Source organism: Protopterus annectens, chromosome 14.part0 (assembly GCF_019279795.1).
Source record: "Protopterus annectens isolate FY-2018-M chromosome 14.part0, PAN1.0, whole genome shotgun sequence".
Classification (NCBI taxonomy): Eukaryota; Metazoa; Chordata; order Ceratodontiformes; family Protopteridae; genus Protopterus; species Protopterus annectens.
In genome coordinates this window covers 579,646,084-579,660,012 of record NC_056748.1, presented here as the reverse complement: position 1 = coordinate 579,660,012, position 13,929 = coordinate 579,646,084, and positions in this window count along the sequence as shown.

Below are 13,929 nucleotides of genomic sequence, written 5' to 3'. Positions count from 1 at the left end.
AAGAATATTAATTATTAATATAGACATAATAATAATAATTTCTACTTGTTTTAGCTTTTCCAGCATGGTTTCTGTGACATCAGTTTCATTAACATACTTAATACAAAGATGAGCTTATGCAGAGATCATATGCACACAACTACACACACACACACACACACACACACACACACACACACACACACACACACACACACACACAGTATGTCCAAAGTTTCACCCATACATACATTAAGACCAAATCTAATCTTAACTAGCACAATTTTCTATATATATATTGCAACAAAATTTCCTTAAAATATTGTGTTTCTTTTTCACCAAAAGTAACCATTGATTAACTAAAATATGCTGAGTTGAATTTCTGCTATCGAGCTATAGCAAAACCATAGGAAAAGAACTGCTGATAGTGTTGTGTCTCCCGAGACTTATTTAATGTGTTTAGGCATTCTTGCTCTTTATGACAAAGAAATAAATCCAGCAGTTGTAAACTCCCTAAGCTAGATATTACAAACTTCCACAACCATAGTATCATCTAAAGTCAGTATTTAATATAAAGTAATGTACAGCAGTTCCACTTCAACCCTTGGATAAACCCTAGCACATTGCATTAATTATTTTGTGTTAATTATGGTTATTATTTCAGGAATACTGCTTCTGGTTACTGAAGTATTCTTCATGACTAGCTGTTCTCCTATGACACTTGGCACTTGGTAATACTCATTAAAGTACTAGTATAATGCAGTAGTTAGTTTTGCTAACTGATACGACAAGCTTCATTATCAGTATTAGTGTTTCTTCTTCAGCAGCTATAGCAGACTTTCATCTAAACTCTGTTACCAGAAATCCCCAGTGGTTCCCAAACGTATGCCTGCTTTCAGCAAGTATGATTACAATTCACAAACTATTAACAAAATACTATCCAGCAGAAACATACAAAGTAAGCGCTAAGCAGATGCCAGTCACTGACAGGAACTTTGAGCTATTCTGGAGATAAGGAAATGTCTGAACATGTTAACTGGAGGGGGCTGGTAAACATAATTGATGATTCCCTGTTGACTGTTAGTGGCATTCTGGATTTGAAGAGTCAATTACACACTACTGGGGCCATTGCTATCAGTGCCAGCCACTCATTTATTAACATTTTTGCACATCAAATGCTATACTATTAAAATGTGAGAAATAATCAATCATAAATGGAAGATGCTAAGGCATTAATAAAAATAGTTTAAATAGGTAGGTATTTTTATAAGTTGATCAAGGTTAGAAAAGCAAACTGTGTGGGTTAATGGACAATTTCTTAACTACATGTGTAGGCTGTGTAGAAAACTGGACAAGGACATTGGTATCAGAAACATATATTAGCCATTTACTTGCTATATTTGGAAGGGTGCCATTGGATAAACCAGACATAGATGGTAACATTTTGCAATGCATCTTATTAAAAAACTCCAAATCAGAAAGCTTCTTCTTAGTATGACAATGCTGTAGGAGAAACGAAAAAAGACAAGAATGACAATGCATTTTCTGAAGTTAGCACATATTTCTCTTGTTCAAAAATGTCCCCCACCCCCCAAAAAAGCTTAGTATGATCTCATATTATTTGTGAAAGGTATGGCCTCTCTTATGCCCTAAATAATGACATCTCAATTTATTATAATAAAGAACACCGGAGGTAACTTAACAGTCTGACTGTGAAAGAGAATCACAACAGAGTACTATTTCTCCTTAATTCCTTTCCTTGTAGGTACTAAATATACCTACAGTACTTACACGGTATCAAATCCTAAATTAGTACACTACTGATTTACTCTTGGAAGTACCATTTTATTTAAAAATTATACAGTAGCTCTGATATTACATTAGGAATGTTCTTAAAATTGATTCAAGAATATTGGCAAATATTTTTCTCATTATTAAACTCAAATCAGAGTGTTTGGGTGATATAAAGTTTATGGGTAAATAGAATATATTTATGTTTTTATGAGTATATATGAAGTCCAATACATAATATTGTATATTTATATACAAATACAAGACCGTTTTCTTGGACAGATAAAGAACAAATGCAAATGAAAGCAAGAAGAGAAACAGAGGAAGAGTAACAAATCTGGTATGATAAAAACACATTAAATGAAAACTCAACATCAACAATTAAATAAAAACTCAATATTAGTCAAAAAATAAATAATACAGGCCATATTATACTACTGTTGAAATGTAAGATACAAAAAGAAAACTGCTTACGTGATTCAAAGAAATTGAGTCATTTGGCTCACCCTTGAAACTGCACACATGTACACACATATGTATATACACACACACGCGCACACACACACGCGCGCACGCGAGCGCACGCATGCGTGCACACACACAAAATACCAAATAACTTATGATAAGAGGAATCTATTACTCTTCTTCAGCAAGTACTTGCAAAAAAGCATACCTAAATACTTCTACAGACTGAATATTTGCAGTCAGCTGTGAAGGAGTTCCAAACGCAGAATAAGAGAGAAGGGCAGGTGTAGTTAAATCTGGTGAATAGGCAGCATGCCAATGATTTCAGTCAGGCTATAAGAAGGGGCATACCTGTCATCATTAAAATTTTGTGATTATAAGATCTTACATTGAGGTGCCATCTGCAACTGGAGTGCCCGAAGGACAGATTTGGCATGCCTGTGACTGCTTCTTCCGAGAACAATTGATTCTCAATCAACCAAACATCGAACTAGTTGATCAATAATTATCTAAAATAGTAGTACTTAAAACAATAAAACCCCATCCTGTGAAGCAATAGCATATTGTTTCTTTGCAGGTAACAAGCCCCCTCTGCAACCCCCCTTAATGAATAATTCTCTAAACTCCCCTTACTTAAATATACTTACTTCACATTCACTCAGCCATGTTGAATTGGCAGAGCTACAGATGTCAGTGCTGCATATCTGCCTGCTCCGTGGTCTTTCCACTATAACGCACAAGTTAGTGCATTGTAGAAAATGAAGGATGCATCATTTGCATATCAACTCCATAACTGGACTCTTCTAGGTACACAGTGGTGTGCATATACTTACAGAAGGGAGTCTGGCCAGTGTGCACGAATTACATAGGACTGTAGTATAAAGTTTGCACTGCATACCATCCCTAAACAACTGCAGATGTAACTTATGAGATCACAGCCATTGAACCAGAATCAGAAAATACCATCTTGATTTCATGAGCAGCAGAAAAAGATGGGAGTTAATCCCTTTCAACATGTGGAACAATATCTATGACTCCCTTAGCAAATGCGGTCTGACTTATGCCGCTTTGAATTCTATACTTTTTCATTTGAGAAATAGTTAAATCTTTCACTCAACAAAAATGAAGACCATTTTGAAGATGCACCAGGTTTCAGAAGAAAGAAAACATTTTAATTTAAATCCCTAATTTGTCAAAGTCAGCTGAACTGCATGAATGTATAAGAGACTTTGTATTGTTACATGCAGCTGTTTTTTTTTTATCACCCTCAAGTATTATTCAGTACATCAGTAAAGAATGGGAGTTTGTTTTAAGAAATGGAAAGTATATTTGGTGATGCTTCTTTGTGAAACACATTTGATATAAACATTTGCTTCTCAAATCTGAAAACACTGGAAATGTTTTTAAAGGGTGTTAACTATGACTTAAAACTATCATTCTGTCCCACAGGCCAAAAAAAGAAAGAGCTTTTTATGTATCTGTGCTTTATTGAATATGTTCCATAGTGAAGGCATTTATTGTATTCATTTCCAAATTGCAAGTCTCCAGTTTCTTATAAGAAAACAAAACAAAACACACACAAAAAAGCCTGCACCACACCCAAGGCACCTACAAATATAAAATGCAACACTTTCCAGGCAACACTATAAACAAACACAAAGAAGAATATGTTATATAAACAAATAAATATGATATAATAAGTTCAAGAATGCCTTCCCACAGAAGTATCTTTATAGGGCTTATTGTGACATACTTTGTCATGATAAAAACATTCCTAAGCACAGAGGAAATTGTACTAATGTGGTAGCTGCAATATAATACATAAGGAATATCTCTGTATAACACATATATAAAACAGAGTGTAGCTATAAATTAATACATTTAATCAGCATCCCTTTTCCATCTTTCTAGTTGCTCAATCATGTAATTTATGTAACTCTTCTACTAAGTTTGGGAACCATTATTTGTATATAACGTTACTGGCGAAGTGATTTATGTTATGGAGATTAGTTTGGAGATAGTCCATCCAAATATACTCAGTGCTTGAAAAACAATGAGCTGTTTGTTATATGTTACCATATTTGTCTCAATAGCCTTTTAGATTGTAAACTTTTCATAATGACATTAATTATTCAAGACTGAAACCCATTTTTACTATATACTGAATGAAGCAAAGAATGCTCATTTTGAAATGTATATCTAAAGAAAGTTACACTATATTATAAAACAAAAACATATTTATTTCTACTTACTTGAATAAATGCATTAACATTATTTCATAAGAGAAATATTTGTAATTGGTACTTTTGGATAGGAGAATGTATTTATTTGTCTATAAGTAAGTCCAAAAAAAAAGTCGAGTCCAAACAGGCTGTGCAAACTTTTATTCCATAAATACAGGTAAAATTGTGATAAAACTGTGAGTGCTTTTGGGATGACCCTTCATCAGACAATGTAACAGCTTTCATGAAATCTATTTAAATAAATTTAAAAACACAACCACCAATCATCTCACTGCCCTCCTTTTCCTAAGGGCTGGTCTTAAAGGTATACATGTATTCAACCCTGGAGTATGGTTTGCTGCTAGCTTTATAATCCAGGGTAGTTCATTGCATTCAGTGACATTCACTGTGTTCCCCCCATCTACTCACAAGTAACCTGTATAACCATGAACTTAAAAGTTTTTTTTTGGACTAACATTGCTTTTTTGGCAAGCGAGTCCTTAAGGAGAGGAAGAGAGAATTTTTATTTACTGTTTTGTTCCTGGGGCTCTTTTCTTTCCACATGACTGAGCAAAGAACAAAATATATTAAACTTGGTTACCATAGGTTCATAGGTTGGTGCTAGGCTATCGGCCCTAGGGCTTATACAAGCCTAGCCATAACAATTCCCTGGATATTTCTTCCCAAAATATTTACTTCCCTGGACCCCTGTCTAGCAGGGTGACTGATGTGGTCAACTGAGTAAATTTCCTATCTCCTATCCAATCGTCAAGGTTCCTTTTGAAGAGGGCCAAGGAGGTGCTCTGCTTGACATGTATGGGCAGTCTATTCCAGAGTATGGGGAGTTTCTGGGTCAGGAACCTATTCCTCCAGCATGTTTTGTTCATTGTGATGACAAGGTTTAGATCCTTGGAGTGTGTGGCTCTGAGGGCTTGGGATTTCTTTAAGTGGAGCATGTCCAACAGCTCAGGGTTGGACATGGCCTTGTATGTTAAGCAGAGATCACCTCTGAGTAGATGATATCCACAGAGTATAGTTGGAGTTTTTTTAGATGGTCAGCATAGGGAATCTGCTTTAGGCCTGTGATTCTTTTAGTGAGGTATTTCTGTGAACTTTCCAGCTGTTGCAGATGTTTTGTGAGGTACATACCAAATGGGGTGTTGTACTCTGTAATGGGTCTAATGAGGTATGAGTACAGTGGGATAATGACCTCCTTTTTTCTGGATGAAAAGCCCTTAGTGATGAGATGTGCCACATAGAAGGATTTCCTGACTGTTGCGGCGATGTGGTTATCAAAGGTGAGACCACTGTCCACCTGTGTCCCTAAATCTCTCATCACACTTTTGGTGTTTAGTGTACTGCCACCTATGTGGTAATTCATGGGTACATGGTTTTTCCCAAAGGGGATAACTATACATTTCTTGGCAATAAGCTTGAGCCCATGGCTCTGGTACCAAGCATCTGTTTCTGTAAGGCCCTTTTATAGAATATCCACATCATTTGGGGATTCAATAATGGCTCCCAGTTTGCAGTCATCTGCGAACTTTGTTAGCCAGAGTCCCTTAGTGTTGGCCTGTACTTCAGAGATGTAGATGCCAAACGAGAGCGGTCCCAGGACTGAACCCTGAGGTACTCCACTTGTCACTTGCCTGGAGCTGGATTTGGAGTCGGCTACTTTTACAGTCTAGGTTCTGTCAGTAAATCAGTTGACAACCCATCGAGTGATGTAGGGATTTATGCCCAGCTTAGTAAGTTTATCTATGATTCCAGAGTGGGGGATGGTGTTGAAGGCCTTGGCGAGGTCCAGATAGGCTGTGTGGGCCACCTTACACTCGTCCACAGCTCTGGAGACTGATTCAAAGAAGTCAATCAGGTTCAGGAGACAAGATTGGCCCTTCACGAACCCAAACTGGGTGTGGTTCAGTGTTTGAAGGTTGCCAATGTCTTTGTTTATAAGTTCGATGATAATGCATTCCATGCCTTTGCAGATCAGGCTCATCAGAATGATGGGATGGTAGTTCCCGGGATCCAAGTTGGATCCTCCCTTGTGGAGTGGGATAACTATAGCTGTGCGCCACTCAGTGGGCATGAAGCCTGAGGTGAGGTTATGATTAGACATGACACTTAAGTGAGGTGCCAGTTCATTTTGTAGTTCATGTAGTACACAGCCTGGAATGTCATCTGGTCCCATGGATGCTGTATTCTTAGCTTTGGAGAGTGCGGTTTCTACCTGTGTGGCCGTGATTACCGGAATTTGGCAATCTTTTGGTATTGAGATGGGCCCTTTAGGGGGTGAGAGGGGAGTGAAGATGGCACTAAATCGATCTGCCAGGATATTGGCAATATCCTTGGGATCAGTATATTTAATGCCATTCTGTTGTAGCTCAGAGCAGATCTGAGCATTGCCATTTAGATTCTTCACATAACTATAGACTACCTTGCGGTTGTTTTTGGAATCTTTGTTAATTTTATTTTCATAACTAGCTTTGGAGGATTTTATGAGGGATCTCAGCTTCTTACTGAGGCTGGTAAGGGAGTTTTTTGCATCCTGGGATTTTCCTCTTTTCTGAAACAGTTTCTTCCTTCTGTTGTATAGTTTGTTTATGGCAGGAAGCCACCAGATTGGCTTCCTTTTTTTGGAGGAGAGCGTCTTGGTTTTATTTGGGATGGCACGATTCATACATGAGTGGATGTGCTCATACAGTGCCTTAGTGTAGGATTCAGCAGTCAAACTTTCAGCTCCCATCTGCATGGGTGTCATGAAGTTTGTCACTTCTGACTTGAGTAGCATGAAATTGGCTTTGGAGAAGTTTTTTACAGAGGTTTCCTTACTGGGGTGGGTGTGGGATGTGGATGTCAAGGGTGATTTGCTTATGGTCAGACATGACCAATGAGGGGGCAACCACTGGTGTAGAGCATCTATCTCCCATGTTGGTAATGACCAGGTCTAGGATATTGGAGCCCCTGGTGGGACAATGGATTAGCTGATCCAGGGCATTGGAATTTATGAATTCCAAGAACCATTGGATAAAGGGTGTTTGTACCTGAGTAGTTTTCCCAGTTAATGGCAGGGTAGTTGAAATCACCCAGTATTAGGGTGTTTGGTTGTATCTTAATATTTTCCAGTATGTTTAGAAAGGTGTACTGAGAATCTTGGAGCATGGTGGGGGGTCTGTAGCAACCTACAATTTGGATTGCAGTCTTACCTAGTGTTAGTTGCACCTGGAGAATTTCAGATGCATTGTGTTGGACAACTAGCCTGGAGGTGTGAATATCCTTGTTGAATATGGACACTCCTCCACCTTTAGTGTTTCAGTCTTGGTTTGGTGGCCGAAGTGTGTGGTAAGAGTTGTAGCCTGGTATTGCAGGGGTGCTCTTTGGAGCCTTGAACCAGGTCTCAGTTACTGCACAGATATCAATGTTCTCCATTTTTAGGAGTGCCTCGAGAGACTGCATTTTGAGGTTTAGACTTCTAGCACTGACTAGCATCACCTTCAGATTTTGCATGCTTGTATCTGTTATGGTGGTGGTTTTATCCTTTGAACCTTGCCTAAAAAAGGCACTATAGGGGTGGCAAGAGCTTTAGCCAGTAACCTTAATCTCAGGAGTGACAGGTGCAGACCATCTCTGGTAAAGCATCGTGGTTTGTCGATCATGTCGTCCCAGTCAGACAGATACTGGATCCCCTTTGAATGGCACCAGAACCTTAGCCTATTGTTGAAGTCAATCATTTTGTCCTTATACTGTGGTGGTATCATTCTGGGCAAAGGCAGGATGCTACTCAGGGCTAAGGTCATACCTGCCTGGGCCACATGATCCGAGAGCTCTTCCATGTCTCTTTTTATGTAGTCCAGAGAGGTACGTCTCAAGTCATTCACTCCAACATGGACAATGACAGAGTCATATTTGTACTTGTTGTGGAGTGACTTGAGTGCATGCCTTATGTGGCAGATCCTGGCACCCAACAGGCAGCTGACTGCAATTTTCTCCTTGGTCAGCCAGGTGAGTGGGACATCAGTGTGCCTGACTATAGAGTTACCTATGACTAAAGTGTTGGGTACGTTGTCTTGGCTTAGAGGTTGTTGTTGGGTGGCACACTGGTGTTGTGAGCTATGTGTCACTTTGGTTGTGACTTCATAGGTTCATAGGTAGGTACTAGGCTATCTGCCCGAGGGCATTTATAAGCCTAGCCAGAGTGTGTCGGCTTTCACTGCCCCATTGATTAATTAACTGATCTTCTGTCAAGCAGAGCCAATGAAGTGATCCCAGGGGTGTATTTTCTGTTACGCATCCACTCTTCAAGGTTTCTCTTGAAGAGTGTTAGTGAAAGGCTCTGCCTAATAGTTTGGAATTTTGTTCCAAAGCATGGGGAGTCTCTGTGACAGGAATCTATCCCTCCAGCATGTTCTATTTATTGTTGTGGTGAGGTTTAGCTCACTAGAGTGCATGGCTTGCAGTGACATGGATTTCTTTAGGTGGAGCATGTCCATCAATTCTGAGTTGGACATGGCTTTGTAAGTCAGGCAGAGATCACCTCTGAGTAAGCAATATGCTACTGATTACAGCCAGAGTTTTTTCAGTCGGGCTGCATAGGACATATGTTTGAGGCCAGTAATCCTCTTGGTGAGGTACTTTTGTGATCTCTCCAGCTGTTGGAAGTGTCTTGTGAGGTACATCCCAAATGGGGCATTGTACTCTAGGATGGGTCTGATGAGTAACGAGTAGAGGGGCACTATAACCTCTTTATTTCTAGATGCGAACCCTTTAGTAAATAGATGGGCCACATAGAAGGATTTCCTAACAACTTTGGCAATATGATTGTCAAAGGAGAGATTACTATCTACCTGGGTCGCCAGATCTCTTATTACCTCTTCTGTATTAAGGGGGCTGCCACCTATGTGGTAATTCACGGGTGTTTTGTTTTTCCCAAACGGGATGGCTATGCATTTTTTGGCATTTAGCTTGAGGCCATGACTTTGACACCAGGTGTCCATCTCAGTAAGGCCCTTTTGGAGGATGTCTGTGTCAGCCGGAGAGTCAATTATGGCTCCTAGTTTTCAGTCATCGGCGAACTTGGTTAGCCATAGTCCTCCTGTGTTTGCCTGTACTTCTGAAAAGTATATGCCGAACAGTAGGGGTCCCAGGACTGAGCCTTGCGGGACACCACTTGTGACTGGTTTAGAGTCAGACCTGGAGCCTGCTATTCTTACCATGTGAGTTCTGTCTGTAAGCCAGTTAGCAACCCATCTCGTGGCATAGAGGGGTTTATTTTCAGGCTGGTGAGTTTTTCTTTAATACCCGAGTGGGGAATGGTTTTGAAAGCCTTGGCGAGGTCGAGGTAGGCTGTGTGAACAACCTTTCCCTCGTCTATGGCCTTGGTGACTGTCTCGAAGGAGTCAACCAGGTTTAGTAGGCATGATCTGCCCTTAACAAAGCTGAACTGGGTTGGGTCAAATGTTTGGAGGTTCCCAATGTCTTTGTTAATGAGTTCCATGATGATGCACTCTATAGCCTTGCTGACCAGGCTAGTCAGGCTTATGGGGTGATAGTTACCAGGGTGAATTGTGGCCCCTTCCTTTGTGGAGTGGAATAACCGTTTGCTGTGCGCCATTCTATGGGCATGTAGCCTGTGGAGAGGCTGAGGTTGAACAGTGTGTTAAGGTGGGGGGTTCGTTCGTTCCGTTGTTCATGCAAGATGCAGCCTGGGGCACCCTCTGACCCCATTGACTTTGTGTTTTTGGCTTTTGAAAGGGCTATTTTCACCTGTGCATCTGTGATTTCTGGGACACTACATTTTTCCAATATTATTGTGGGCCCTTTTGGGGGTGAGAGGGGGGTGAAGTTTGCACTGAATCTATCTGCCAGGATGTTGGCAATATCAGTAGGTTCAGTATATTTTGTGTTATTTTGCACTAGTTCAGTACATATCTGTGAGTTGCCACTTAGATTATTAACATAGCTAAAGAAGGCTTTGTGGTTATCTTTCGAATCCTTAGCTATTTTTCTTTTGAAGTTAGCCTTGGAGGATTTTATGAGGGACCTTAGTTTCTTGTGGACATCCAGAGTGATTAGCTTATGGTCTGATCTAACCAGTGACGGGTTGACCTCTGGTATGGAACACCTGTCGCCCATGTTTGTGATGACCAGTTCCAATATGTTTTCACCTCTGGTAGGGGAGTTTACCAGCTGATCCAGGGCATTTGAGTTGATGAATTCCAGGAAGTCTTGGGCCTGGGAGTTTGTACTCGAGTAGTCTTCCCAGTTAATGGTAGGGTAATTGAAATCACCCAATATCAGGGTGTTCGGTAAGGACCTTCATGTTTTCCAGTGTCTCCAGAAAGGTGAAGTGGTGGTCCTGGGTCATGGAGGTTGATCTGTAGCAGGCCACAATTTGCATTGCAGATTTGCCCAATGTTAGTTGCACATGGATGATCTCAGTGGTATCATGCTGTGCCACTAGCCTGGAGGTGTAGGTATCCTTGATGAATATGGATACACCCCCTCCTTTTGTGTTTCGGTCCATGTTCTGTGGCCGAACCATGTGGTACGAGTTGTAGCCCGGTAGTGCTGGGGTGCTCTCTGGAGCTTTGAACCAGGTTTCAGTTATTGCACAGATGTCAACGTTCTCCATACTGAGGAGTGCTTCAAGCGCATGCATTTTGAGATTTAAACTCCTGGTGTTGAGTAGCATAACCCTCAGTTTTTGTTAATTGTGCTGTTTACAGAGGTGGGTTTGACTTTTGAGCCTTGCCTAAAAAAGGCACTATGGGGGCAGCAAGAGCATTGGCCAGTATTCAAAAGCCTAGGTGTGACAGGTGCACGCCATCTCTTGCGAAGCAACGTGGTTTGTCGAGCATGTCGTCCCAGGCTGACACTGGATCCCCTTTGAATGACACCAGAAGCTTAGCCAATTGTTGAAATTGATCATTTTTTCTTTATACTGAGATATTATTCTTGGTGAGGGCAGGATGCTACTCAGGGTCAGGGTCATACCAGTCTGGGCTACATGATCAGAGAGCTCTTCCATGTCTTTTTTCATGTAGTCCAGTGAGGTACGTCTCAGGTTATTCACACCAACATGAACAATGACGGAGTCATATTTGTACTTGTTCTGGAGTGACCTAAGTGCTTGTGTTATGTGGTGGATTCTGGCTCCCGACAGGCAGCTAACAGTAACCTTCTGCTTGTCTAGCCTAGTGAGTGGGACGTCAGTGTGCCTGACTATAGAGTCACCTGTTACTAGTGTGTTAGGTATGTTATTTCACCTTAAGGGTTGTCATTGTGTGGCACACTGATTTTGTGTTTTATGTGTTGTCTGGTTTATGATGGAGGTGCAGGTTGTTTGGGTGTCTGCTTTGGAGGTCTCTGATGCTTTTGCAGGTTTTTATTTAGAGCCTCCGAGTATGATTTTGTGTATTCATGTGTATTTTTTGCCTGTGCTGGTTTAGTAGGTTTATGTGTAGCTGGAGGTGTGGTGCAAGTGTTAACCTTCTCCTCTTGACTGTCTGTTCCAGTCTTGGGTGGAGACAGCTTAGCCTCCAGTTTGGCTGTATAATTGCATCTCTCGCATATGTTAGTGTTTTGTGGTAGGAGGAGAGTGTTGTCAGTGTACATGAGGTAGTTGTAACATTGTCTCAGGATACCCAGATTCACCAGCTGGATTTGTGAGTACATCTGAAATTACCCTTTGGTCATGCCTGAATAGTAGGTTGAACTGCTTAATCACTTGGTTGGTGAGTGGTGAATAAAGAGCCTTGCCCTGCTAGGCAATCAAGTGTCAGGGTATATTCGTGCTTGCTATTAGGTCTGAGCAAGTGCTGGGCTGTAGGGTGCTTTTTGAGTGCTTAGGTTGAGAGTTAGACTAGTTTCAAGGGAAAAACTGAAGAGGAGACTTAGTGGAGTGTTTGCTTGCATTTCAGCTTTGGAGGTCCTTGTAGCTTGGGCAGATTAATGTTAAGGGCCTCCGCATATGTGGGTTTAGTGTTGCTATGTGTGGGTGTTGATGGTGGGGGTTTTGAAGGGCTATGTGTTGCTTGAGGTGTAGTGCAGGTGTTAACCTTCTCCTCTTGATTGTCTAGCACAATCTTGGCTGGAGAGAGCTTTGCTTCCAGTTTGGCTATGAAAGTGCATCTCTTAAAGGTTGTAGTGCTGGGTGGTAGGAGGAAAGGGTTGTCTGTGTACATGAGACAGTTGCTGCATTGCCCCAGTATGCCCAGATTCACCAGGTGGACAGGAGAAATCATCGGAAGCTGACCCTTGGACATGCAAGTTTAGGTGCTTTTTTTGTGAAGTACAAGAACAGTTTTCCCTTACCTCCCTTACCTTTGCAAGGTACTTTTCAATTATAGGCTTAGTGCCTATGATTAATTTCTCTTTATTAACAAGGAGAGTTGAGTGCTTGTATCAGTTTAAGGTTTCCTAGTGCTTTCCAGCAGGTTCTAGAATAAGTGCTAGTCACAGGGGTTCAGAATTTAGTGCTACTACTGAGAAAGCCTCACAAACTGCAACCGAACACAAGTAAGTATGTGTTTAAATTTGATATGGTGTCAGGTCAGAATCCCTTACTTAATATTGATTTAAACAATTAAGGAGCCTCCATTAATTCATGCTCTGTAAGTGAGAGAAATGACTATGAAACCTTTAACAATTTGTTAAGCTCTTTTGATAGCTTGGCAAGGAAACTGAAATGGCTACAATGGCAGAGGTTTCATATGGAGGCTTGCTTGCAGTTTAAAATAGTACCAAGAGGCATGAAGGTACTATGTATACCAGCACAAGGAGAGATGTTTGCTGATTTACTTGCATGCTGGCAACAGATTAATGTAGAGACTAGCTATCACTATATGCAGTTTTTGATAGAATATTTCTCTCCAGTTGAGCAGTTATTATGCAGTGATATAGAGAAAACACAAAAACAACTGGAACAGTATACCACTGGGTTCCATTTGAATAAATATGCAGAAGTTGTTGACAGCATCAAACTGTTTGAAAATAAGTTGCATGCAACTAAAATTAAGAAAATCCACAGGGACTATCAGGATTTTCATAAGGGACAAATCTTTACCTGGCTGAGGAAACCACAGGAAAGAACTGGTAACCTTCGGCACCCTCGGATGATGAAAGGGAGAAGGTTAACATCTATTCAAGGTCAGGAAAAACGATGTGAGGTGAATAATTTGGATGTGACACCTACAGAGGTTTTGTCCTCTGTAGAAGCAGCAACAAGCATGATGAATCAGTTGTAGGAGTTAGGCCTATAACTTTTAACTTGACAGAAATGGGAAAGGGGTTGAATTTTCCCACTTTCCCAGTACCAGTGCACAAGAATGAACACCAGAGAGGCTGCTCCCAACAGAGGGAAGTGTGGTTTTTACCCCAGAACAGTTACACGTTTTGGGGAAAGGACTGACTTTTATACCGAGCAGAGGCTCAAAAGTAAGTGATGTTATTTTAGATTTGCATATGTTTGGGT